General features: G+C 49.4%; 1 protein-coding gene across 1 annotated transcript in view; it reads right to left on the reverse strand.

Moving 5' to 3' along the window:
- Positions 1 to 27,081, reverse strand: part of LOC146869752 (decapping and exoribonuclease protein-like) — a 154,466-nt gene that overhangs the window by 104,733 nt on the left and 22,652 nt on the right. The gene's annotated exons all lie outside the window — the stretch shown is intronic.

The raw sequence follows: 27,081 nt of genomic DNA on the forward strand, positions 1-27,081 counted from the left end.
TGTACAGAAGAGGTACTGAATGATCTACAGACACCACAAAGAACATCAAAGGGGAGGTCGCAGCTATAGAAGAGGTACTGAAGGATCTACAGACACAACAAAGAACATCCAAGGGGTGGTCACAGCTATAGAGGAGGTACTGAGGGATCTACAGACACCACTAAGAACATCCAAGGGGTGGTCACAGCTATAGAGGAGGTACTGAAGGATCTACAGATACCACAAAGAACATCAAAGGGGAGTTCACAGCTATAGAAGAGGTACTGAAGGATCTACAGACACCACAAACATCACCAAAGGGGTGGTCACAGCTATAGAGGAGGTACTGAAGGATCTACAGTCACCACAAAGAACATCAAAGGGGAGGTCACAGCTATAGAAGAGGTACTGAAGGATCTACAGACACAACAAAGAGCATCCACGGGGTGGTCACATGTACAGAAGAGGTACTGAAGGATCTCCATACACCCCAAAGAACATCCAAGGGGTGGTCACATGTACAGAAGAGGTACTGAATGATCTACAGACACCACAAAGAACATCAAAGGGGAGGTCGCAGCTATAGAAGAGGTACTGAAGGATCTCCAGACACCACAAAGAACATCCATGGGGTGGTCACAGCTATAGAGGAGGTACTGAAGGATCCCCCGACACCACAAAGAACATCAAAGGGGAGGTCACAGCTATAGAAGAGGTACTGAAGGATCTACAGACACAACAAAGAGCATCCACGGGGTGGTCATATGTACAGAAGAGGTACTGAAGGATCTCCATACACCCCAAAGAACATCCAAGGGGTGGTCACATGTACAGAAGAGGTACTGAATGATCTACAGACACCACAAAGAACATCAAAGGGGAGGTCGCAGCTATAGAAGAGGTACTGAAGGATCTCCAGACACCACAAAGAACATCCATGGGGTGGTCACAGCTATAGAGGAGGTACCGAAGGATCCCCAGACACCACAAAGAACATCAAAGGGGAGGTCACAGCTATAGAGGAGGTACTGAAGGATCTCCAGACACCACGAAGAACATCAAAGGGGAGGTCACAGCTATAGAGGAGGTACTGAAGGATCTCCTGACACCACAAAGAACATCAAAGGGGAGGTCACAGCTATAGAAGAGGTACTGAAGGATCTCCTGACACCACAAAGAACATCAAAGGGGAGGTCACATGTACAGAAGAGGTACTGAAGGATCTCCATACACCCCAAAGAACATCAAAGGGGAGGTCACAGCTATAGAAGAGGTACTGAAGGATCTACAGACACCACAAAGAACATCCAAGGGGTGGTCACAGCTATAGAGGAGGTACTGAAGGATCTACAGACACCACAAAGAACATCCAAGGGGTGGTCACAGCTATAGAGGAGGTACTGAAGGAACTACAGATACCACAAAGAACATCAAAGGGGAGTTCACAGCTATAGAAGAGGTACTGAAGGATCTACAGACACCACAAACATCACCAAAGGGGTGGTCACAGCTATAGAGGAGGTACTGAAGGATCTGCAGACACCACAAAGAACATCAAAGGGGAGGTCACAGCTATAGAAGAGGTACTGAAGGATCTACAGACACAACAAAGAGCATCCACGGGGTGGTCACATGTACAGAAGAGGTACTGAAGAATCTCCATACACCCCAAAGAACATTCAAGGGGTGGTCACATGTACAGAAGAGGTACTGAATGATCTACAGACACCACAAAGAACATCAAAGGGGAGGTCGCAGCTATAGAAGAGGTACTGAAGGATCTCCAGACACCACAAAGAACATCCATGGGGTGGTCACAGCTATAGAGGAGGTACTGAAGGATCCCCAGACACCACAAAGAACATCAATGGGGAGGTCACAGCTATAGAGGAGGTACTGAAGGATCTCCAGACACCACGAAGAACATCAAAAGGGAGGTCACAGCTATAGAGGAGGTACTGAAGGATCTCCTGACACCACAAATAACATCAAAGGGGAGGTCACAGCTATAGAAGAGGTACTGAAGGATCTCCTGACACCACAAAGAACATCAAAGGGGAGGTCACATGTACAGAAGAGGTACTGAAGGATCTCCATACACCCCAAAGAACATCAAAGGGGAGGTCACAGCTATAGAAGAGGTACTGAAGGATCTACAGACACCACAAAGAACATCAAAGGGGAGGTCACTGCTATTGAAGAGGTACTGAAGGATCCCCAGACACCAAAAAGAACATCAAAGGGGAGGTCACAGCTATAGAAGAGGTACTGAAGGATCTCCAGACACCACAAAGAACATCAAAGGGGAGGTCACAGCTATAGAGGAGGTACTGAAGGATCTCCAGACACCACAAAGAACATCAAAGGGGAGCTCACAGCTATAGAGGAGGTACTGAAGGATCCCCAGACACCACAAAGAACATCAAAGGGGAGGTCACAGCTATAGAAGAGGTACTGAAGGATCCCCAGACACCACAAAGAACATCAAAGGGGAGGTCACTGCTATAGAAGAGGTACTGAAGGATCTCCAGACACCACAAAGAACATCAAGGGGGAGGTCACAGCTATAAAGGAGGTACTGAAGGATCTCCTGACACCACAAAGAACATCAAAGGGGAGATCACTGCTATAGAAGAGGTATTGAAGGATCTCCAGACACCACAAAGAACATCAAAGGGGAGGTCACAGCTATAGAAGAGGTACCGAAGGATCTCCAGACACCACAAAGAACATCCGAGGGAAGGTCAAATCTACAGAAGAGGTACTGAAGGATCCCCAGACACCACAAAGAACATCAAAGGGGAGGTCACAGATATAGAGGAGGTACTGAAGGATCTACAGACACCACAAAGAACATCCAAGGGGTGGTCACATGTACAGAAGAGGTACTGAAGGATCTCCTGACACCACAAAGAACATCAAAGGGGAGGTTGCAGCTACAGAAGAGGTACTGAAGGATCTCCAGACACCACAAAGAACATCAAAGGGGAGGTCACTGCTATAGAAGAGGTACTGAAGGATCTCCAGAGACCACAAAGAACATCAAAGGGGAGGTCACTGCTATAGAAGAGGTACTGAAGTATCTCCAGACACCACAAAGAACATCCAAGGGGAGATCACAGCTATAGAAGAGATACTGGAGGATCTCCAGACACCACAAAGAACATCAAAGGGGAGGTCGCAGCTATAGAAGAGGTACTGAAGTATCTCCAGACACCACAAAGAACATCAAAGGAGAGGTCACATGTACAGAAGAGGTACTGAAGGATCCCCAGACACCACAAAGAACATCAAAGGGGAGGTCACAGCTATAGAGGAGGTACAGAAGGATCTACAGACACCACAAAGAACATCCAAGGGGTGGTCACATGTACAGAAGAGTTTCTGAAGGATCTCCTGACACCACAAAGAACATCAAAGGGGAGGTCGCAGCTATAGAAGAGGTACTGAAGGATCTCCAGACACCACAAAGAACATCAAAGGGGAGGTCACTGCTATAGAAGAGGTACTGAAGGATCTCCAGACACCACAAAGAACATCAAAGGGGAGGTCACAGCTATAGAAGAGGTACTGAAGGATCTCCTGACACCACAAAGAATATCAAAGGGGAGGTCACAGCTATAGAAGAGGTACTGAAGGATCTCCTGACACCACAAAGAACATCAAAGGGGAGGTCACAGATATAGAAGAGGTACTGAGGGATCTACAGACACCACAAAGAACATCAAATGGGAGGTCACAGCTATAGAAGAGGCACTGAAGGATCTCCAGACACCACAAAGAACATCAAAGGGAAGGTCACTGCTATAGAAGAGGTACTGAAGGCTCTCCAGACACCACAAAGAACATCAAAGGGGAGGTCACAGCTATAGAAGAGGTACTGAAGGATCTACAGACACCACAAAAAACATCCAAGGGGTGGTCACGTGTACAGAAGAGGTACTGAAGGATCCCCAGATACCAAAAAGAACATCAAAGGGGAGGTCACAGCTATAGAAGAGGTACTGAAGGATCTCCAGACACCACAAAGAACATCCAAGGGGTGGTCACATGTACAGAAGAGGTACTGAAGGATTTCCATACACCCCAAAGAACATCAAAGGGGAGGTCACTGCTATAGAAGAGGTACTGAAGGATCTCCAGACACCACAAAGAACATCCATGGGGTGGTCACATGTACAGAAGAGGTACAGAAGGATCCCCAGACACCAAAAAGAACATCAAAGAGGAGGTCACAGCTATAGAAGAGGTACTGAAGGATCTCCAGACACCACAAAGAACATCAAAGGGGAGGTCACAGCTATAGAGGAGGTACTGAAGGATCTCCTAACACCACAAAGAACATCAAAGGGGAGGTCACAGCTATAGAAGAGGTACTGAAGGATCTCCAGACACCACAAAGAACATGAAAGGGGAGCTCACAGCTATAGAGGAGGTACTGAAGGATCCCCAGACACCACAAAGAACATCAAAGGGGAGGTCACAGCTATAGAAGAGGTACTGAAGGATCCCCAGACACCACAAAGAACATCAAAGGGGAGGTCACTGCTATAGAGGAGGTACTGACGGATCTCCTGACACCACAAAGAACATCAAAGGGGAGGTCACAGCTATAGAAGAGGTACTGAAGGATCCCCAGACACTAAAAAGAACATCCAAGGGAAGGTCACATCTACAGAAGAGGTACTGAAGGATCTCCAGACACCACAAAGAACATCAAAGAGACTTCACATCTACAGAAGCGGTACTGAAGACTCTTTGGGCATCACAAAGAACATCAGAGGGAAGGTCACATCTATAGAAGAGGTCCTTGTGAATCACCGTAATAACCAAGGAATATCGAGGATAAGTTCACATGCAGAGAAAAGGTCCTTATGGATCACCGAAACAACCCGAAGAACATTAAAGAGTAGGTCACATCCAGAGGAGATGTTCTCATGGATCTCCAGACCAGGCAAAGACTATTGAAGAGAGGTTGCAGCAAGAGAAGAGATCCTTATAGATCTCCAGACACTCCAAAGAATGTTAAAGAGAAGATCACAACCACAAGAAAAAGACTTGGACTCTCTAAAACACTAACAAGAACATTGAAGACAGTATCACATCTACAGAAAAGGTTTACGGACCTCCAGAACACCCTTCAAATATCAACTGGTATCTTCAGAGCAGGTAGTGCCTAATGTGGTCCACCAAATAGTTGTTGTAGACAACAGTGAGTGCCAATGTTTGATGGTTCAGGTTCCCTTTGAGTGAGGGGTCACTGGTTCCTTGACGATAGCTGTGAGTCCATGCATTATCGTGGATTGTCTCCTGGGCATGGAGCAGCCGCCTGGAAGGAGGTGGAGCTCAGATCACTCTTGGAGATGTTGAGATTGCCTTAGTGGGTGGGCCTGATCACAAGGTCCATGGCAGCCCAGGAGGGTGATCAGAAGGTCCTAGGGCCATATTATCAAGAACAGCGATAACATTATCGCCGCTTTAGCGGCAGGAAACTGCCGTTAAAGCGGCGATAAGGGGCTTGATAATATGCCCTAGAGAATTTCAATAGAACCTCAGGTTTGATGTCCTTCACATCAGAACCTGGGCTTCTATTGGAATTCTCTAGGGCATATTATCAAGCCCCTTATCACGCTTTGGCGTCAGTTTCCTGCCGCTAAAGTGGCGATAATGTTATCGCCGTTCTTGATAATATGGCCCCTGGAGCCTGAAAGAGTGGCCCAGGTTCCTGCCAAAAAGAGAAAGGGCAAGGGGCGCGTGAAACCCGTTTCGGAAGTCCCACGGTTGAAGAGGTGGATGAACCTGTGGGGAACACCCTGATACCTACAGGGGGAGACGTGGCCAAACTGGGGAACCTGCCTCTCAGTTTGGTGAAGGAGGGCTTGGAGCAAGCTCCTAGGAATCCACCCCAGGATGTTTTAAGTTACATGCCGGCATTCCACAACTAAACAGCACTCTTCCAGAAACTTACCCAGGAGAATCTGGAAGCTAGCCAGAAGGACATGAAACACTGGTATGAACAGAATACAACTCGTTAAATTTCAACCTGGTCAAAAGGTGTGGGTTGATGGCACTCGTAGAACCCCAAACTGTGCAAGACCGCTGGTCTGGTCAATTTGTGGTGAAGGAGAGCAAAAGTGATGTCACCTCTCTGGTGGACTTGCAGACTCCTAGGAACTCTTTGAGGGTCCTGCATGTGAACTGTCTCAAGCCACACTTCAAAAGGTCGGAGTTGACCATGCTCTTGGTCACAGATGATGGGGTGGAAGAGGAGATTGAACTTCTCCCCGACCTCCTGTCTTCCATTTGAGGATGTGAACCTCTCCCCGACACTGACCCCAGAGCAGCAGAGAGACTGTCAACAGGTGCTGGAACAGTTTGCTTTACTGTTTTCACTCACCCCATGAGTCATCCATTGGTGCACTCATGATATCGATACTGGGGACAGCCCTTCTGTTAAGCACAAAACATTCAGGTTGGCTGAACGAGTGAGAGCCAGCATCAAGGAGGAAGTCTCTAAGATGCTGGAGTTAGGGATTATGGACAGCCCTTGGTCTAGTCCAGTGGTTCCAGTCCCCTAGGTTACTCCACTTGGTGTCACACACAAACTCCAGTTCTGTGTGGACTATCGCGGGATCAATGTGGTCACTAAGACTAACGCGCACCTCATCCTGCGAGCTGTTGAGCTCATTGATAGGCTTGGAGCTGCCAGGTTTCTCTGTACATTTAACCATACATCTGGGTACTAGCAGATTGCCTTGACGGAGGGAGAGCAAGAGAGGTCAGCATTCCCAAAGCCGGAAGGACACTACCAGTTATGGGTTAGGCTTCTGGGTTGAAGAACATCCCTGCCACTTCCAGAGGTTGGTCTATCAGGTCCTGGCTGGGTTGGAGAACTTAAGTGCCGCCTATCTAGATGACATTGCAGTCTTCAGCTCCAGTTGGGAGGACCATTTGCACCACCTGTGGGATTTGTTGAGGGCCCTGCAGAGCGCAGGTCTCGCTATCAAGGCCAGTAAGTGCCAGATAGGGCAGGGGACTGGGATTTACTTGGGACACCAAGTAGGGGGCGGCACGAAGCCGCCCCTGCAGCCAAAAATGTATACCATTCTGGCCTGGGCAGCCCCTAAGACTTAGACAGAGGTGAGAGCCTTCTTAGGTCTCACCGGTTACTACATGAGATTCCACAGGGGGTACGGCACCATTGTTGTCCCCTTGACAAAGCTGACTTCCAAGAAGCAGCCATGTCAGGTGATCTGAACAGAGGTGTGCCAGAATGCTTTTGACACCCTGAAGGTAGTGATGTGCATGGCGCCTGTGCTCTGGACTCCTGACTTCTCCAAGTAATTTGTGGTGCAAATTGATGCCTCAGAGCATGGCGTGGGGGCCATGCTTTCACAGCCGAGCAAAGAGGGCCTGGATTAACCCATAGCCTTCATTAGTAGGTTACTTCCCAGGGAGCAGAAGTGGGGGGGCCTGGGCACCCCCTAAGATCTAGACAGAGGTGAGAGCTTTCTTACACAAACTATTGGTAACACTGACAATTATTATAAGATCATGGACTATACTTTGAGCATTTTGAAAGGAGAAGGTACGGACCCTTGAACTTCAACTCCCAGGATCCTATGTAACAATCTGATACCGGGAAGCACCCTGTGCAACGTTTTAATATTAGCAAATAATTCGCAGTGTTACCAATAGTTTGTGACTTTGAGATACGGAGGCGACTAATGTGAAGAAGATACGAAGTTTTGCAACTTTGTTTAAATAAACGTCACTAGCTTTGCGGTGACCCTGACCTGGAACTAATCTTTTGACCCAGAGGTAATTACCTGAAACAATGGTTACAAAACCGGCGCCCAGTACGCTTTCAGATACATATAACATTGAGACGAATGGTACTGATGGACGTTCGTGCTACTAGAAGGTAAAAGGTCAGCAGGCCATACAATCTAGGGGGCTGTGAAAAGATCAGTACAGTTTTTTTCTGATAGATGTCTGTTGTTTCTTCATTATAGTATTTTTTTAAGTGGAGTGACATACGATACCAAGGATCTTTTGTTGATTCCCCTGTGAGTGCTAAACGATGTAGTTGGTTTTTAAACTAAGTTTGGCAGCGGAACTTTTCTCAGTGTCAGTTTTTATTTATCTTTGTAGTGCCGTAGGAAAGTGTGTGTTGTGGGGACCATGGCTCAAGTCATAAATGATCTTCAAGTTAGAGACATTTAATTTTGGATACAAGAGGTAAACATGATGAGAATGGTGCACATGATGAATGGTGCGAGTAATTTACAAGGTGTGTGTTAATATATATATACTTTTGTCCAGCTCATTGTCGTTCTGAGTCCTTAAAAATACATTACATTAGGGTTCGAAACGCGTCGACTGTTCACTTTTTCAAACAAGTGTTGTTTGGCAGATTTGTACCAAGGTGACTCATAAAATGAAATTAATCAAAGTCAATAAGGGTGATGATATGGACTGAGCCATATTGGAACACTGTTTGATTTTCGCTCATGATGCAAGAAGTAATTAAGGGCATTGTACCGTCAAGCAAAAGGGCGGGGCTGCTGGTGTAATGTTTGTTTTTGTGTGTTTTTGTGTTAATGTCATACAAAACCACAGAACCAGAGCTATCTAAAGATCTTTTTCATTACTTTATGGTATATATGGTCAGATTGTCAAAGGTTTTTATTGTTTTGGTGTAAAAAATGTAATGTATGTTTTAATGTTGTGTCTCTATGGTGTACAATGTCGAGAATAACAAGGTTGTTTCAACCAATGAGTATTATAATGTTGATCATTTAAAAGTAAGAAAATTATATGAAAATACAAGATCAAGTACCAAAAAACTTAAAATATTTGGTTATATCAAAGGTGTGGTGTGATCTTGAAGTAAGTGTGTAAAGAGATATCAGTATTGGCATGTGTGTTACTTTTTATTACTAAATAGTCCTAGCCTTACTGATTATGGGCCAAACCCCCTATAGTTGCTTAACGTTTAGAAAGTTGGCTTTTTCTTGCTTTAACCATGCTGTGACTTTGCCTGCCCCTTGAATATACATCTGGGTCAGGGTGACAGATGGGCTTTGTGCATACACTCTAGAAAGTCACACAAAGGGAGCTGAGGTGTGCCTTGCATATCTAGATGGCCCATCACCAGGCTGATGGCACTTCTTGAGATAGAGTGGTGGGTGGAGCTGACACTTGCATGCCTGTCCCATTACGAACAGCAGCGTTCCATCCCCCCCGTAGTGTGTCTGGAGCCATGGCCAAAAAAGGCAGGTTCTTGTGCACTACAAAGATCTTTCTTTAAAGTCTCCCTACTTCAAAGACTGAAATGGCTATAAGTACTGGACCTTTGACACCATATATTCAGAACACTACTGGAGTGAGAACATTCTGCCAGGAAGAAGAGCTGTTGTGCTGCCTGGAGAGACTGCCACTTTGCTGGTTGCTTTGTTGTGTTGGTCTGCTGTCTGCTGTTTCTTCCCTTGGAGTGAGAGGACTGGACTTTGCTGTGTACATACTGCATCTCTAAGGTTCTCCAAGCGCTTGGTTGAGCTTACCTCCTGTTCCTGAAGTCTAAGGGATAACAATGATTTCATCTGCATCGTGCTACCAGCACATGGGTTCCTTCTTCTGAGAGTCCTGCTCTGCCAAGTGGGTCCTAATCCAGTCCTGGGCATTTGAAATTGAGTTTTGTGCTGCAACCCAAGAATTGGCGCATCGACTCTGATAGAGCTCTTACAGCACTCTAAATTATATGGGTGCACTATACTCATGGTTTAAAAGCACTCACATGTATTTTCATCGTTTGCAGTGTTTTACGAATATTAAGATGTATTGAATCAACGTTATCTTCACATTTAAATGTAGTGTGCACATTCAAGTAGGATTTTACATGTATTAGAAACATTCATAATTCCTGTATATGTATTGTGCAGGATGAAATTATATTTGTGCAATGTAACCATGTTTAGTTTAAGTTGCCTGAATCGTAGGCCCAATTTGTAAAGTTGTTGATAGTTTCAATTCTCCTTGTCCGCTCAAAAACATTAATTTAATGAATCTCTTTTGTACTCGAAAGTAGCGTGTTCACATCCTACTGCAGGTACAGGAATTCAGCCTCGTTATTCTTAGATTTAAGGAGATATCCGGAATGTCTTTGAAGAAGACTGGAAGGCGAGAAGGGAGGACTCCTTTCGTGCCTGGCGTGTCTGGGAACCAAGGCCACTGGAAGACGAAGAAGAATTAATTAAAGCTACTGGAAAGTTACTGAAATTATACAATAGAGAAGTTTACAACATGATGCATTGGGGGCTGAACTTTGTCTGTTTTTTATATGATGCGCAGGGACAGAGTCTAGAGACTTCTGCTGATTCTCGTCGGAGAAGGAGCATCCCATAGCGAGCTCCATAGCCTTAAACTAGGAAACCCATTTGACGTGAGTACTTCTTAGGAAGTCAACACGTGCTGACACCTTTGGGAAATGATATAAGAGAAATAGGTAGGACCCTCATTTAGAGCAGTGTAGGGATAGATATTTTTCTTTGTTTTGTTTTCCTCCCAGATGAAAAGAGAACTCGACTCAGCTTCTATGCTTGGCTGTATTTTGATTTTGGAGTTCATCATATTATGCCTTTTATGCCGGATGAACTATAGTCGTAAAATTGGCTCTGTATTGATTTTCATGTATCTGTATAGTCTTATACTCAGGTGTGTTTATATTCAATTGTTTTTGGCCTTATTATAAATCCACAAAATTGGAATTCGGAGTCTGTGGTCCTTTGGAGTATGACTAAATTTGAAAGTATGATCATGACTTGTTTTACACCCCTCTACCACTTTTAGCAAGCAAATAAAAGACCATCAGTCATAACTTAGTAGAATAATTAGGGAAGACTAATTTGACGTAACGAACTCCAAAGCATCAGTTTGGAAACGGCACATCCCTCCGAAACCAACGCATCGCAGCTGCCTGCAGCGAAGCTGGGGTCCCCGATTAGTGAGTGTGTGACGCATCAACCTTGTCTTTCAACGCAGCCCTAACTTTGCTGATGCATCGCCCCTGCCTGCACCAAAGCTGTGGTTACCACTCGTAGAGTGCGCAATGCAAAGACTTCGATTTACAACGGAGTCGGACTTTGTCACAGCATCTCCGAAGAACCACTGCTGCATGAGTCTTCGACACCGCATCACCGACGTCTGTGGTGCAACATCCCGACTTCGATGCATTGCCGGCCCTGCTTGGCTTCCAAGCGACACATGCCTTTGGCCCAGTGGTTCAACATCGACGCCTCAAGACCAATGCATAATGCTCTTAACATCGACACATCAACCACTTTGGCTGACTTCGGAACTGACGCATTATCTTCCAAAGCCATGCCTCACCTCCGTATTTCACTGCATAGCCCCCCATCATCAGCGCATCCAAGGTACTGTCAGCAGGTCTGCATGACTCCTGTAGCCGGCCCACGCACCATCCCTGTCAGACTGAACTTTTGGATTTGCCCAGGTCAAGTGAGAGCAGATACCCCCAGTTGGAGCTATTGAATTCTAAGCACTGCATTTCGATTTAATCTTGCAAAATTCATATCTTGACTTGTGTGTGTTGGATTTTTGTTTTGATCTTGTTTTACTCAGATAAATATTGCCTATTTTTAAAAAATAATGTGGAGTATTTTTGTGATGTTTTCACTGTGTTAGTGTGTGTGTGTGTGTGTGTGTGTGTGCGTGTGTGTGTGTGTGTGTGCACAAAAATACTTTACATATTGCCTCTTTAGTTTAGCCTGACTGTTCTGTGGTAAGCTACTAGAGGGTGAGCACAGGTACACTTCTAGGGAGTACTACACTTAGCCTGACTAGGATTAGGGTTCCTGCTTGGGCAGGGTGCATACTCTGCCAACCAGAAATCCAATTTCTAACTCAAACAATATAAAAGAAAAGGTCACAGACACAGAATTGGTCCTAATTGATCTCCAGAACACCTTGATGACTCTACAAGATGTCACATCTACAGAACACATCTTTATGGACCTGAAGAGCTCCACAAACAGAATTGAAGGGAAAGTCTGATCAACACAAAATGTTCTCAGATGGTAAATGAGACAGTGAGTCAGAGTTTCAATAAATGGAAGAATGAGCGATTGAGTGCATAGAAGGATGGGTAAATGAATGAGTTTAGGGACCGAATGAGACAGAGAACAGATGCAAATTGAGCATCAGCAAGACTACAGTTAGAGTGGGGCAAGGGCTGAAGTCTACAGTCAGAGCGGGACATGACCTGTAGTCTACAGTCGAAGGGGGGCAGGAGCTGTAATCTACAGCAGGGGCAGGGACTGTAGTCTACAGTCAGAGCGGAGCAGGAGCTGTAGTCTACAATTGGAGTGAGGAGGGCAGGGGCTGTATTCTACAGTCGGAGCAGGAGCTGTAGTCTACAGTCGAAGGGGGGCAGGAGCTGTAGTCTACAGTCAGAGCGGAGCAGAAGCTGAAGTCTACAATTGGAGTGAGGAGGGCAAGGGCAGTATTCTTACAGTCAGAGCAGAGCAGGAGCTGTAGTCTACAGTCGAAGGGGGGCAGGAGCTGTAGTCTACAGTCAGAGCGGGGCAGGAGTTGTAATCTACAACAGGGGTATGGACTGTAGTCTAGAGTCAGAGCTGGGACAGGGGCTGTAGTCTACAGTCGGAGCGGAGCAGGAGCTGTAGTCTACAGTCAGATCGGGGCAGGAGCTGTAGTTTACAATTGAAGTGAGGGCAGGTGCTGTAGTCCACAGTCAGAGGGGAGCAAGAGCTGTAGTCTCCAGTCAGAGCGGGGCAGGAGCTGTTCTACAGCAGGTGTATGGACTGTAGTCTACAGTCAGAACAGGGACAGGGGCTGTAGTCTACAGTCGGAGCAGGGGCTGTAGTCTACAGTCGGAGCAGGGGCTGTAGTCCACAGTCGGAGCAAGGCAGGAGCTGTAGTCTTCGGTTGGAGGGGGGTAGGACCTATAGTCTACAGCTGAAGCGGGGGCAGGGGCCGTAGTTTACAGTTGGAGCAGGGGCAGGGGCTGTAGTCTGCAGTCAGAGGGGGGCAGGAGCTGTAGTCTACATTCAGAGAAGGTAGAACCTGTACTCTGCAGTCAGAGCGGGATAGGAGCTGTAGTCTACAGTTGGAGGGGGACAAGGGATGTAGTCTGCAGTCAAAGGGGGGCAGGAGCTGTTGTCTTCAATTGGAATGGGGGCAGGGGCTGTAGTCTACATTCGGAGCAGAGGCTATAGTCTACAGTCAGAGCGGGGCAGGAGCTGTAGTCTACAGTTAGAGGAGGGCAGGAGCTGTAGTCTACAGCAGGGGCAGGGGCTGTGGTCTACAGTCGGAGGGGGGCAGGACCTATAGTCTACAGCTGAAGAGGGGGCAGGGGCTGTAGTTTACAGTCAGAGCGGGGCAGGAGCTGTAGTCTACATTCGGAGGAGGTAGAACCTGTAGTCTGCAGGCAGAGCAGGATAGGAGCTGTAGTCTACAGTTGGAGCGGGGAAAAGGGATGTAGTCTGCAGTCAGAGGGGGGCAGGAGCTGTAGTCTTCAATTGGAATGGGGGCAGAGGCTGTAGTCTACATTCGGAGCAGGGGCTATAGTCTACAGTCAGAGCGGGGCAGGAGCTGTAGTCTACAGTCAGAGCGGGGCAGGAGCTGTAGCCTTCAGCAGGGGCTGTAGTCTCAGTTGGAGCTGCGGCAGGGGCTGTTGTCTACAGTCAGAGCGGAGCAGAAGCTGTAGTCAACAGTCAGAGGAGGCAGGACCTGTAGTCTACAGTCAGAGAGGGGCAGGAGCTGTAGTCTACAGTTGGAGCAGGGACAGTGGCTGTAGTCTTCAGTCTGTGGGGGGCAGGAGCTGTAGTCTACAGGTAAAGTAGGGCAGGAGCTGTAGTCTGCAGTCAGAGGGGGGCAGGAGCTGTAGTCTGAAGTCAGAGGGGAGCAGGAGCTGTAGTCTACAGCTGGAGCCGGGGCAGGGTCTTTAGTCTACAGTCAAAGAGAGGCAGGAGCTGTTGTCTACAGTTGGAACAGGGACAGGAGCTGTAGTCTACAGATAGGGCAGGCCAGCAGCTGCAGTTTACAGTTGGTGCGGGGGCAGGAGCCATAATCTACAGTCAGAGTGGGGCAGGAGCTGTACTCTACAGTCAGAGGTGGGACAGGAGCTGTAGTCTACACTCTGAGAGGGGCAGGGGCTGTAGTCTGCAGTTGGAGCGGGGACAGGGGTTGTAGTCTACAGTCAGAGCGGGGCATGAGCTGTAGTCAACAGTCAGAGCGGGGGGATGAACTGTAGTTTACATGTGGAGGGGGCAGGGGCTGTAATCTACAGTCAGAGCGGGACATGGGCTGTAATCTACAGTCAGAGCAGGGGCAGGAGCTGTAGTTTACATTTGAAGGGGTATGGGCTGTAATCTACAGTCAGAGCGGCGCAGGAGCAGTAATCTGCATTCAGAGTGGGGCAGGACCTGTAATCTACAGTTAGGGCGGGGCAGGGGCTGTAATCTACAGTCAGAGCGGGGGCAGGAGCTGTAGTTTACATTTGGAGGGGGCAGGGGCTGTAATCTACAGTCAGAGTGGGGCGGGCGCTGTAGTCTACAGTCTGAGGGGGCAGGGGCTGCAGTCTACAGTCAGAGCGGGGGCAGGAGCTGTAGTTTACATTTGGAGGGGGCAGGGGCTGTAATCTACAGTCAGAGTGGGGCGGGCGCTGTAGTCTACAGTCGAAGGAGGCAGGGGCTGCAGTCTACAGTCAGAGCGAGGGCAGGAGATGAAGTCTACAGCCGGGGCAGGAGCTATAGTCTATTGTCCGAGCAGGGCAGGATATGTAGTCTACAGTCAAAGTGGGGACAAGTGCTGTAGTTTACAGTCAGAAGGGGCAGGGGCTGTAATCTACAGTGAGAGTGAGGCAGGAGCTGTAGTCTACAGTCTGAGGGGGCAGGGGCTGCAGTCTACAGTCAGAGCGGGGGCAGGAGCTGTAGTCTACAGTCTGAGGGGGCAGGGGCTGCAGTCTACAGTCAGAGCGGGGGCAGGAGCTGTAGTTTACATTTGGAGGGGGCAGGGGCTGTAATCTACAGTCAGAGCGGGACATGGGCTGTAATCTACAGTCAGAGCAGGGGCAGGAGCTGTAGTTTACATTTGAAGGGGTATGGGCTGTAATCTACAGTCAGAGCGGCGCAGGAGCAGTAATCTGCATTCAGAGTGGGGCAGGACCTGTAATCTACAGTTAGGGCGGGGCAGGGGCTGTAATCTACAGTCAGAGCGGGGGCAGGAGCTGTAGTCTACAGTCTGAGGGGGCAGGGGCTGCAGTCTACAGTCAGAGCGGGGGCAGGAGCTGTAGTTTACATTTGGAGGGGGCAGGGGCTGTAATCTACAGTCAGAGTGGGGCGGGCGCTGTAGTCTACAGTCTGAGGGGGCAGGGGCTGCAGTCTACAGTCAGAGCGGGGGCAGGAGCTGTAGTTTACATTTGGAGGGGGCAGGGGCTGTAATCTACAGTCAGAGTGGGGCGGGCGCTGTAGTCTACAGTCGAAGGAGGCAGGGGCTGCAGTCTACAGTCAGAGCGGGGGCAGGAGATGAAGTCTACAGCCGGGGCAGGAGCTATAGTCTATTGTCCGAGCAGGGCAGGATATGTAGTCTACAGTCAAAGTGGGGACAAGTGCTGTAGTTTACAGTCAGAAGGGGCAGGGGCTGTAATCTACAGTGAGAGTGAGGCAGGAGCTGTAGTCTACAGTCAGAGCGGGCAGGAGCTGTAATCTACCGTCTGAGAGGCCGGCGCTGCACTCTACAGTCAGAGTGAGGGCAGGGGCTGAAGTTTAGAGCCGGAGCAGGGGCAGGAGCTATAGTCTACTGTCGGAGAAGGGCAATAGCTGTGGTATACAGTCAAAGTGGGGACAAGTGCTGTAATTCACCGTCAGAGTGGGGCAGGGGCTGTACTCTACAGTCAGAGGAGGCAGGACCTGTAGTCTACAGTCAGAGTGGGGCAGGAGCTGTAGTTTACAGTTGAAGCGGGGACAGTGGCTGTAGTCTACAATCGGTGGGGGGCAGGAGCTGTAGTCTACAATTGGAGGGGGCAGGGGCTGTAGTCTACAGTCAGAGATGGGGCTGTAGTCTACTGATGGAGCAGGTAAAGCAACATTTTGTATACCTCCTCTATTTTGCATGAAAATACTAATTACATAACCTACTTATATCATAATTTGAATTAACTGTTTGCAGTGTTATATTAATCAACCATTTGCACTTTTAGTAAACACCAATTACACGTGGGACTCATTGCTATTTGCATGGCACAATAACCCTAAGAATTAACTGTGGTACGCATATTAACAATAGTACATGTGGTGATAGAATATTGCATGATATACGTTGCTTTTGTGACGTTTGCGTTCCCGTTTGGACCGAACGGTGAGTTTTATTGCTTTAAATGTCGCTAAAAGTCTAGGAAATTACTAATACATAAAGGGATTAGTGAGGGTTTAACATTAGAATCTTCATTTCTATGTATTAATTACTCTTTTGTGTTTGTTTTGCTTAAGTTGGTATTTGGGCCTACCAAACCATGACATGCAAAATGGAGTTCGGAAGTGGCCTCTGTCTCATGAGCGAGATGTCTACTGCGCAGACTCGGATGGCTCCGTAGACATCCAGGCAACTTCAAGTCGGAGCACAGTGTTCCTGGTCAAGGATAGGAACATGGAGGACTGCCAAGCTTCAGTTAGTAAAAACCAATTCAAGAAAAATGATCATCCACAACTAGAAGAGAATACAATGTATCATGGACACGTCCAGGACCGAGGAAGTGACTTAACAAATTCCTTGGGAACCAAATGTCTGTGAAAATTCGACGATGTTAAAATTTCCTTCAATTTGACCAATCAGATTGTAGTATTGGTAAAAGAATGTTTCATGTTACCCAGAAATGTATTATAAAAGGGCAATAGAATAGGGAGGAGTTTTAGAATAGAAATCGATCGATGACCGCACACCCCTACCAACCCCACAGGCGATGACAGATGCTTGCACGTTTTCTGGTCCTTTGGAGATCTTTGGGACTGTAACGTGCTGAGCAAAGAACTTTTCAGAAATTTGAGTTTGGCCTGCTTTATTGGGACAAATTGAGCAGAGGATTTGGTTTATGCAGAGCCAATTGAATTAGAAAAGACCCAATTGAAAGAATAGGTAAATATAAAATGTCATGCGATTTGTGTTATTCGACTAAATTTCAACTTTGATTGACTAAAATGCTAATTCTATAATTGCAAACAAGATTTAGATAAACAAAATTTGATCAACAGAAATTATGAGTTTGTGATTTTTTCCCAATAAGAGATTAGAGGATTCTAAAGCTTAAATGTGTTTTAGCTGGTTCTAAATCACCATTAACCAGTCCAACTGATTGGTCCGTCGACCAAGTGGTGGAGTGCCTTGATGTTAAGGTTAGGATCCTATAGGTGGTAATGCAAATGTATATTCTGTAATATAACTTTTTTCCTTCCCTATAGGTAATAAGGTACTCCCCACATGTCCAGCGCATCATCCTTCCTCCTGTGTGCAGACCTGTGTGAGAATGATTTAGCGTGACGACGGGTCTGCTACGCAGGGAGTATTTGTAAAATTTCGCCCCACTGGTTTTGCGCTGGATCACTACAGTTAGAGTGGGGCAGGAGCTGTAGTCTACAGTCGGAGGGGGGCAAGAGCTGTAGTCTACAGCTGGAGTGGCGGCAGGGTCTTCAGCCTACAGTCAAAGCCGGGCAGGAGCTGCAGTCTTCAGTTGGAGCGGGACAGGAGTTGTAGTCTACAGACAGGGCAGCAGCTGTAGTTTACAGTTTGAGAGGGGGCAGGAGCCGTAGTCTACAGTCAGAGTGGGGCAGGAGCTGTAGTCTAAAGTTGGAGGGGGGCAAGAGCTGTAGTCTACTGTCTGAGAGGGGCGTGGGCTATAGTCTGCAGTTGGAGCTGGGACAGGAGCTGTAGTCAGAGGGGGGCAGTAGTTAACAGTCAGAGAGGGCAGGAGTTGTGATCTACAGTTGGAGGAGGCAGAACATATAGTATACAGTCAAAGTGGGGCAGGAGCTGTGGTCTACAGTTGGTGCCAGGACAGGGGCTGTAGTCTACAGACAGGGCAGGGCAGCAGCTGTAGTTTACAGTTAGAGCGGGGGCAGGAGCCGTAGTCTACAGTCAGAGTGGGGCAGGAGCTGTAGTCTACAGTCAGAGCGGGGGCAGGAGCTGTAATCTGCAGTCAAAGTGGGGCAGGACCAGTAATCTACAGTTAGGGCGGGGAAGGGGCTGTAATCTACAGTCAGAGCGAGGGCAGGAGCTGTAGTTTACATTTGGGGGCAGGGGCTGTAATCTACAGTCAGAGCTGGGCAGTTGCTGTAGTCTACAGTCAGAGCAGGGTCAGGAGCTCTAGTCTACAGTCAGAGCAAGGCAGGAGCTGTAATCTGCAGTCAAAGTGGGGCAGGGCCTGTAATCTACAGTCAGGGCGGGACAGGGGCTGTAATCTACAGTCAGGGCGGGGGCAGTAGCTGTAGTTTGCATTCAGGGGGGCAGTGGCTGTTTATCTACAGACAGAGCGGGGCATGGGCTGTACTCTACAGTCGAAGGAGGCAGGAGCTGCAGTCTACAGTCAGAGTGAGGGCAGGGGCTGAAGTTTACAGCTGGAGCAGGGACAGGAGCTATAGTCTACTGTCGGAGAAGGGCAATAGCTGTGGTATACAGTTGGAGCGGTGGCAGGAGCTGTAGTCTACAGTCGGAGGGGGGCAGGAGCTGTGATCTACAGTTGGAGGACGCAGAACCTTTAGTCTACAGTCAAAGCAGGACAGGAGCTGTAGTCTACAGTGGAGAAGGGACAGGGGCTGTAGTCTACAGTTGGAGCAGGGGCTGTAGTTTACAGTCAGAGCGGGGCAGGAGCTATAGTCTACAGTTAGAGCAGGGGCTGTAGTTTACAGTTAGAGCGGGGCAAGAGCTACAGTCTACATTTGGAGGGGGGCAGTTGCTGTAGTCTACAGCGGGGGCAGGGACTGTAGTCTAGAGTTGGAGCTGGGGCAGGGGCTGTAGTCTGCAGTCAGAAGGGGGCAGGAGCTGTAGTCTACAGTCAAAGTGGGGCAGGAGCTGTAGTCTAAAGTTGGAGCGGGGACAAGAGCTGTAGTCTACAGACAGAGCAGGGCAGCAGCTGTAGTTGACAGTTGGAGCGGGGCAGGAGCGGTAGTCTACAGTCAGAGTGGGGCAGGAGCTGTAGTCTACAGTCAGGACGGGGCAGGGACTGTAATCTACAGTCAGAGCGGGGGCAGGAGCTGTAGTTTACATTCAGGGGACAGGGGCTGTAATCTACAGTCAGAGCGGGGCAGTTGCTATAGTCTACAGTCAGAGCGGGGTCAAGAGCTGTAGTCTACAGTTATATTGGGACAGGAGCCATAGTCTGCATTTGGAGGGGGACAGGAGCTGTAGTCTGCAGTCAGAAGGGGGCAGGAGTTGTAGTCTACAGCTGGAGCGGGGCAGGGGCTTTAGTCTACAGTCAAAGTGGGGTAGGAGCTGTAGTCTACAGTTATATTGGGACAGGAGCCATAGTCTGCATTTAGAGGGGGACAGGAGCTGTAGTCTGCAGTCAGAAGGGGGCAGGAGCTGTAGCCTACAGCTGGAGCGGGGCAGGGGCTTTAGTCTACAGTCAAAGTGGGGTAGGAGCTGTAGACTACAGTTGGAGCGGAGACAAGAGCTGTAGTCTACAGACAGAGCAGGGCAGCAGCTGTAGTTTACATTCAGGGCAGGGCCTGTAATCTACAGTCAGGGCAGGGCAGGGTCTATAATCTACAGTCAGAGCGGGGGCAGGAGCTGTAGTTTACATTCAGGGGACAGGGGCTGTAATCTACAGTCAGAGCGGGGCAGTTGCTATAGTCTACAGTCAGAGCGGGGGCAGGAGCTGTAGTCTACAGTCATATTGGGACAGGAGCTGTAGTCTGCAGTTGGAGCGGGGCAGGAGCTGTAGTCTGCAGTCAGAAGGGGGCAGGAGCTGTAGTCTACAGCTGGAGCGGGGCAGGGGCTTTAGTCTACAGTCAAAGTGGGGTAGGCGCTGTAGACTACAGTTGGAGCGGAGACAAGAGCTGTAGTCTACAGACAGAGCAGGGCAGCAGCTGTAGTTTACAGTTGGAGCGGGGGCAGGAGCGGTAGTCTACAGTCAGAGTGGGGCAGGAGCTGTAGTCTACAGTTGGAGGAGGGGCAGGAGCTGTAATCTACAGTCAGAGCGGGCAGGAGCTGTAGTCTACAGTCAAAGGGGGCAGGAGCTGTAATCTGCATTCAGACCGGGACAGTTGCAGTAGTCTACAGTCAGAGCGGGGGCAGGAGCTGTAGTCTACAGTTATATTGGGACAGGAGCTGTAGTCTGCAGTTGGAGGGGGGCAGGAGCTGTAGTCTGCAGTCAGAAGGAGGCAGGAGCTGTAGTCTACAGCTGGAGCGGGGCAGGGGCTTTAGTCTACAGTCAAAGTGGGGCAGGAGTTGTAGTCTACAGTTGGAGCGGGGACAAGAGCTGTAGTCTATAGACAGAGCAGGGCTGCAGCTGTAGTTTACAGTTGGAGCGGGGGCAGGAGCAGTAGTCTACAGTCAGAGTGGGGCAGGAGCTGTAGCCTTCAGTTGGAGGGGGTCAGGAGCTGTAGTCTACAGTCAGAGCGGCACAGGAGCTGTCATCTGCAGTCAAAGTGGGGCAGGACCTGTAATCTACAGTCAGGGCGGGTCAGGGGCTGTTCTCTACAGTCAGAGCAGGGGCAGGAGCTGTAGTTTACATTCAGGGGACAGGGGCTGTAATCTACAGTAAGAGTGGGGCAGGAGCTGTAGTCTACAGTTATATTGGGACAGGAGCTGTAGTCTGTGGTTGAAGGGGGGCAGGAGCTGTAGTCTGCAGTCAGAAGGAGGCAGGAGCTGTAGTCTACATTTGGAGTGGGGACAAGACCTGTAGTCTACAGACAGAGCAGGGCAGCAGCTGTAGTCTACAGTCAAAGGGGGCAGGAGCTGTAGTCTACAGTTGGAGCGGGGACAAGAGCTGTAATCTACAGACAGAGCAGGGCAGCAGCTGTAGCTTACAGTTGGATCGGGGGCAGGAGCGGTAGTCTACAGTCAGAGTGGGGCAGGAGCTGTAGCCTACAGTTGGAGGGGGTCAGGAGCTGTAGTCTATAGTCAGAGCGGTGCAGGAGCTGTCATCTGCAGTCAAAGTGGGACAGGACCTGTAATCTACAGTCAGGGCGGGGCAGGGGCTGTTCTCTACAGTCAGAGCGGGGGCAGGAGCTGTAGTTTACATTCAGGGGACAGTGGCTGTAATCTACAGTCAGAGTGGGGCAGGAGCAGTAGTCTATAGTTATATTGGGACAGGAGTTGTAGTCTGCAGTTGGAGGGGGGCAGGAGCTATTGTCTGCAGTCAGAAGGAGGCAGGAGCTGTAGTCTACAGTTGGAGTGGGGACAAGACCTGTAGTCTACAGTCAGAGCAGGGGCAGGAGCTATAGTTTACAGTTATATTGGGATAGGAGCTGTAGTCTGCAGTTGGAGGGGGTCAGGAGCTGTAGTCTGCAGTCAGAAGGGGGCAGGAGCTGCAGTCTACAGACAGAGCAGGGCAGCAGCTGTAGTTTACAGTGGGAGCGGGGGCAGGAGCGGTAGTCTACAGTCAGAGCGGCGCAGGAGCTGTCATCTGCAGTCAAAGTCAGGGCAGGGCAGGGGCTGTAATCTACAGTCAGAGCAGGGGCAGGAGCTGTAGTTTACATTCAGGGGACAGGGCCTGTAATCTACAGTCAGAGCGGGGCAGTTGCTATAGTCTAGAGTCAGAGCGGGGGCAGGAGCTGTAGTCTACAGTTATATTGGGACAGGAGCTGTAGTCTGCATTTGGAGGGGGGCAGGAGCTGTAGTCTGCATTTGGAGGGGGGCAGGAGCTGTAGTCTGCAGTCAGAAGGGGGCAGGAGCTGTAGTCTATAGCTGGAGCGGGCTGGGGCTTTAGAATACAGTCAAAGTGGGGCAGAAGCTGTAGTCTACAGTTGGAGCGGGGACAAGAGCTGTAGTCTATTGACAGAGCAGGGCAGCAGCTGTAGTTTACAGTTGGAGCAGGAGCGGTAGTCTACAGTCAGAGTGGGGCAGGAGCTGTAGTCTACAGTTGGAGGGGGGGCAGAAGCTGTAATCGACAGTCAGAGCGGCGCAGGAGCCGTCATCTGCAGTCAAAGTGGGGCAGGGCCTGTAATCTACAGTCAGGGTGGGGCAGGGGTTGTAATCTACAGTCCGAGCGGGGGCAGGAGCTGTAGTTTACATTCAGGGGACAGGGGCTGTAATCTACAGTCAGAGCAGGGCAGTTGCTGTAGTCTATAGTCAGAGCGGGGGCAGGAGCTGTAGTCTACGGTCAGAGTGGGGCAGGAGCTGTAATCTGCAGTCAAAGTAGGGCAGGGCCTGTAATCTACAGCCAGGGCGGGCAGGGGCTGTAATCTACAGTCAGAGCGGGGGCAGAAACTGTAGTTTACACTCTGGGGGCAGTGGCTGTAATCTACAGTCAGAGCGGGGCATGGGCTGTAATCTACAGTCAGATCGGGGGCAGGAGCTATAGTCTACAGTCGGATGGCGAAGGGGCTGTAATCTACAGTCAGAGCGGGCAGGAGCTGTAGTCTACAGTCAAAGGGGGCAGGAGCTGTAGTTTACATTCAGGGGACAGGGGCTGTAATCTGCATTCAGACCGGGACAGTTGCAGTAGTCTACAGTCAGAGCGGGGGCAGGAGCTGTAGTCTACAGTTATATTGGGACAGGAGCTGTAGTCTGCAGTTGGAGGGGGGCAGGAGCTGTAGTCTGCAGTCAGAAGGAGGCAGGAGTTGTAGTCTACAGCTGGAGCGGGGCAGGGGCTTTAGTCTACAGTCAAAGTGGGGCAGGAGCTGTAGTCTACAGTTGGAGCGGGGACAAGAGCTGTAGTCTACAGACAGAGCAGGGCAGCAGCTGTAGTTTACAGTTGGAGCAGCGGCAGGAGCGGTAGTCTACAGTCAGAGTGGGGCAGGAGCTGTAGTCTACAGTTGGAGGGGGTCAGGAGCTGTAGTCTACAGTCAGAGTGGCACAGGAGCTGTAGTCTACAGTCAGAGTGGCACAGGAGCTGTCATCTGCAGTCAAAGTGGGGCAGGACCTGTAATCTACAGTCAGGGCGGGGCAGGGGCTGTTCTCTACAGTCAGAGCGGGGCAGGAGCTGTAGTTTACATTCAGGGGACAGGGGCTGTTATCTAGTCAGAGTGGGGCAGTTGATGTAGTCTACAGTCAGAGCGGGGGCAGGGGCTGTAGTCTACAGTCAGAGTGGGGCAGGAGCTGTAATCCGCAGTCATTGTTGGGCAGGGCCTGTAATCTACAGTCAGCGCGGGGCAGGGGCTGTAATCTACAGTCAGAGCGGGGGCAGGAGCTGTAGTTTACAGTCGGATGGGGCAGGGGCTGTAATCTACAGTCAGAGCGGGCAGGAGCTGTAGTCTACAGTCAAAGGGGGCGGAGGCTGCAGTCTACAGTCAGAGTGAGGGCAGGGGCTGAAGTGTGCAACCGGAGCAGGGACAGGAGCTATAGTCTACTGTCGGAGAAGGGCAGGAGGTGTAGTCTACAATCAGGTGCTGTAGTTTACAGTTGGATGGGGCAGGCGCTGTAATCTACAGTCAGAGCGGGGCATAGGCATAGGCTGCGTAGGAGAGTAGGATCTGCACCTTATGTTGCCACCACTTATTTTCTGTAGTGAACACTGGTTTCTGGCTATAGTCTGGCTGGGTCCCTGCTAATCAGGGCCCCAGCCTCTCTGTTCTCTCTAAACGACTTGGAGAGCATATTAGATGCACTAGTGATTGGATACTGTGGTACCTTATGAGTCCCTAGTATATGGTACCTTAGGTACCAAGGGCATAGGTACTTCACAGGCCTACCAGGTGCTGCAGCATGTATTATGCCACCCCTGGGAAGCAGACTAAATCTTGCACCACAGGCCTGCTACTGCAGCCTAGGTGAGGTTGTGTTAGCACTCCTCACTGAGATACACTATATCTCTACCTGCACACACATATAAACCTATCAGTCACCCCTAAGGCAGGCCCTATCAATCCTGAGGGCAGGGTGCTTGGTTTCCATGTGAGGGGGTACCTCTGCCTGAGCAAGGCCCCTCTGCAGCTCTCAGAGTCCATTCTCTGTGGCTGTTTGTGGATGCGGTTATACCATATACTCTTAAGTGCATTATAACCTAGCGGTAAATGCTGACTTTGGAATGGCTACATCAAAACATGTCGTGTTTGGTGTCAAACGCTTTAGAATCATACCCCCACACCAGTAACTGGTGTGGGAGTATGATCCCACCCTTCTAGAGGGATAGACATGTACCCACTGTGGAAACACGGTAGAATCCGGAAGAGCCCTGGCATCACAAAATGGATGCCACCAGCACATACACTGGGCTGCCCTCCTGCTGCTGACCAAAACTCGCAGTGGAGGAGGTCCAACAATAGGCATCCTGTCACAGGGAGGTGTAACCACCTTCCAGACAGGATTTAGTGTATTGGGGCTGGGTGGGTGCACTCATAGAGTGCTTTGAAGTCCTGCACTGGGGGAGCAGTAGGCTCCTCTGTGCATATGCCAGCTCAAACCGGTTCAGGGGCTACCAGCCCCTGCTCTGGCACGGAACTGGACAAAGGGAAGTGGGTGTAGCCACCCACTCCCCTGACCCTCCCATAGGAGTGGTCATAGAGCTAGTCCCTCCCTTCCTTGTAGTATAAGTTAGGGAACCCTTGCCATTGCAAACTAGATATCCCTGGATGATGCTCTGAAGAAGAATCCTGGACCTTCGACGTTCCACTATCTCTGGAAGACTGAAGAATCTCCCTTGGAGTCAAGGAGTGACTCCCCTGCTTGGCAGGCACCAAAACTTTTAATCAACGGTCGCAAACTTTCCCGCTCCCGCCAGAGTCTGAAGTTCCTGCAGCCCCGGAAGTGGATTTCCCGACTTCTCCAAGGCCATCGTGAGTCCCCAGCGACGCTGAGGCAAGTGGACCCCACGAGTGATGAGGAACCGCAATACCTGGGTACCGGGCACTTTTTTCGAGTGCAACTGCTTCACGACATTCTACGAACTTGTGCATTGGAAAATGTGTGGTCCAAGCCTCCAGCAGGATTTCCACCAAAGATCAGAGGCCGACCCCGTCCCGAGTAACCGTGGGCTCCTGTTGAGTGAATCCTCCCGAGGCGTCTTCGCGATCCCTTGCCGGTTGGCTTTTGGGTCCCCAGAAGACTTTTCTACAGAACCAAAGGGCTCCCCTGGTTACTCCAGGCCTGCCCTGACTTACCCTTGCTGGGTGAGTCCCTCAGACCTTGCTGGTCTGCACCGCTGACTTTCTTCACTTTCCACGAGACTTGCTGTTGCCTAGGCTTGTTGGCTCCAATCCGGTTGCCGACACCTCAGTAAGCTGCAGACTTCAGGGAACCCACTGAATCCAGCTTCTGGTCATCGTGGCTGAAGAGTCCAGATACCCGTGATCACCTGAAATCACCCGACTACTGTGGGCATCCAGCTTCCTGGCCCCAGGTCACTGGCAAGTGACTTTGAACACTGTCTCCTCTGCTTTCAGGTCTTCTTTCTTCTGAATCCAGCCTTGGATTCCACCGGACACTTCTCCTGTCTTCACAAGCAGCAAGTCTTCTTTGGCTCCCATTGAAAACGACGCCGCGACCCGACAACAAAAGACACCTATGCACCCGGCTTCCCTGGGTGAGGTAACTCCAGCACTACGGTGCTCCTGTGTGTGTTGGCTCTAGAACTACTTACCCTGTAAGTGACTTGCTTGTGGACTCTCCCGAAGTATCCTAAAACTTTAAAATTCCAACCGCGACTTGCTCCATTGAAGTCTATTGGGATCCGCGGCTGTGTTCTCACACTGCATGCGTCTCCCGTGGGTCCTTTACTTACCTGCCTTGGGTGGATTAGTGAGGCCCCAGCGCTTCTGAAGGCCCTAGGCCTTGTCTATTCTCAAGTCGATATTCCTAAACCTCTTTTTTAGTATATGGTCTGGTATCCCCCTAGGGCCCCAGCCATATTTGTGCTTAACTTGTTGTGAAATGTTGATTTGTGCATATGTCCTTGACTTCTAATCTCATAAAGAGATTAGTAGAGTGTGTCTAGTAATAAATACATATATATTTTATATATATAAAAAAACACGGTGGTCTCAGATTCTCTCTTTTGGTTCCTCAACTTTGGAATTCCCTTCCTACCGAGTTCAGATCTGTAACCTCGTATACCCGATATAGAACTCTCCTTAAAACCCTTTTATTCTCTCAGGCAAATGAGTAAGCTTCTGTCACCATACCTCTGCTGTATCCCCCCCACTAGCGCAATGAAACCGCTTGGTGTAAGAGCGCATTACAAATAATTTTAACATAACATAACATATATACCTGTGGGGTGTCCTTTCATTTAGTGATTCAAGAGATTATAAGGTAAAACAAGCTGCTTTACATTCCTCTAAAGACTTAGCCTGAAGGCTGCTCTCCACAGCTACCACTAGGATAGCTTTCTTTAAAAGGTTGTCCTAAACCTATATACCATAAGAGTCGAATTGTACAGGTGCAAGGTGGCCTCTTTAACTAGTGACCAGCATATAACAGGCTAACTTCTCACATTGGTGGGCAGCGTGTGGGATTCCAGCTTGCTATTGTTTTACCAGAAAATCTCTATTTGAATTACTAACTGAAAACCACTATAGGTACTCAAGGTACGTATAAAGTCAAGCTTAGTATCAATAAGTTCTACTGAACTTAGAGCTGTGTGTCACGGGATAGCACACCCTTTCTACAGCTCAAGCTAGGATCAGTAGGCCACAAACTAGTGTAGGTAGTACAACACTGCACAACACTAGAATGTCCTTAAGGGTTGGAACCAGTGGGTCCACCCAGCCTCAGTATAAGGACATGACTTTCTTTGACTTGAAAGCCATGTGTGCTGCAAGGCACCTGAAGCTAGGACAGAGTCCCTCCACACTACACCTGATAGATCTGCTGACAGCAGATGATCTTAGATTAGCTCTAGGTGCTAATGGGTCTGAATCAGGGGGTGGGTCAATTACAGTGTCTGGGTCAGATGATGAACATCAAGATGAC

Source organism: Triturus cristatus, chromosome 1_1 (assembly GCF_964204655.1).
Source record: "Triturus cristatus chromosome 1_1, aTriCri1.1, whole genome shotgun sequence".
Lineage (NCBI taxonomy): Eukaryota > Metazoa > Chordata > Amphibia > Caudata > Salamandridae > Triturus > Triturus cristatus.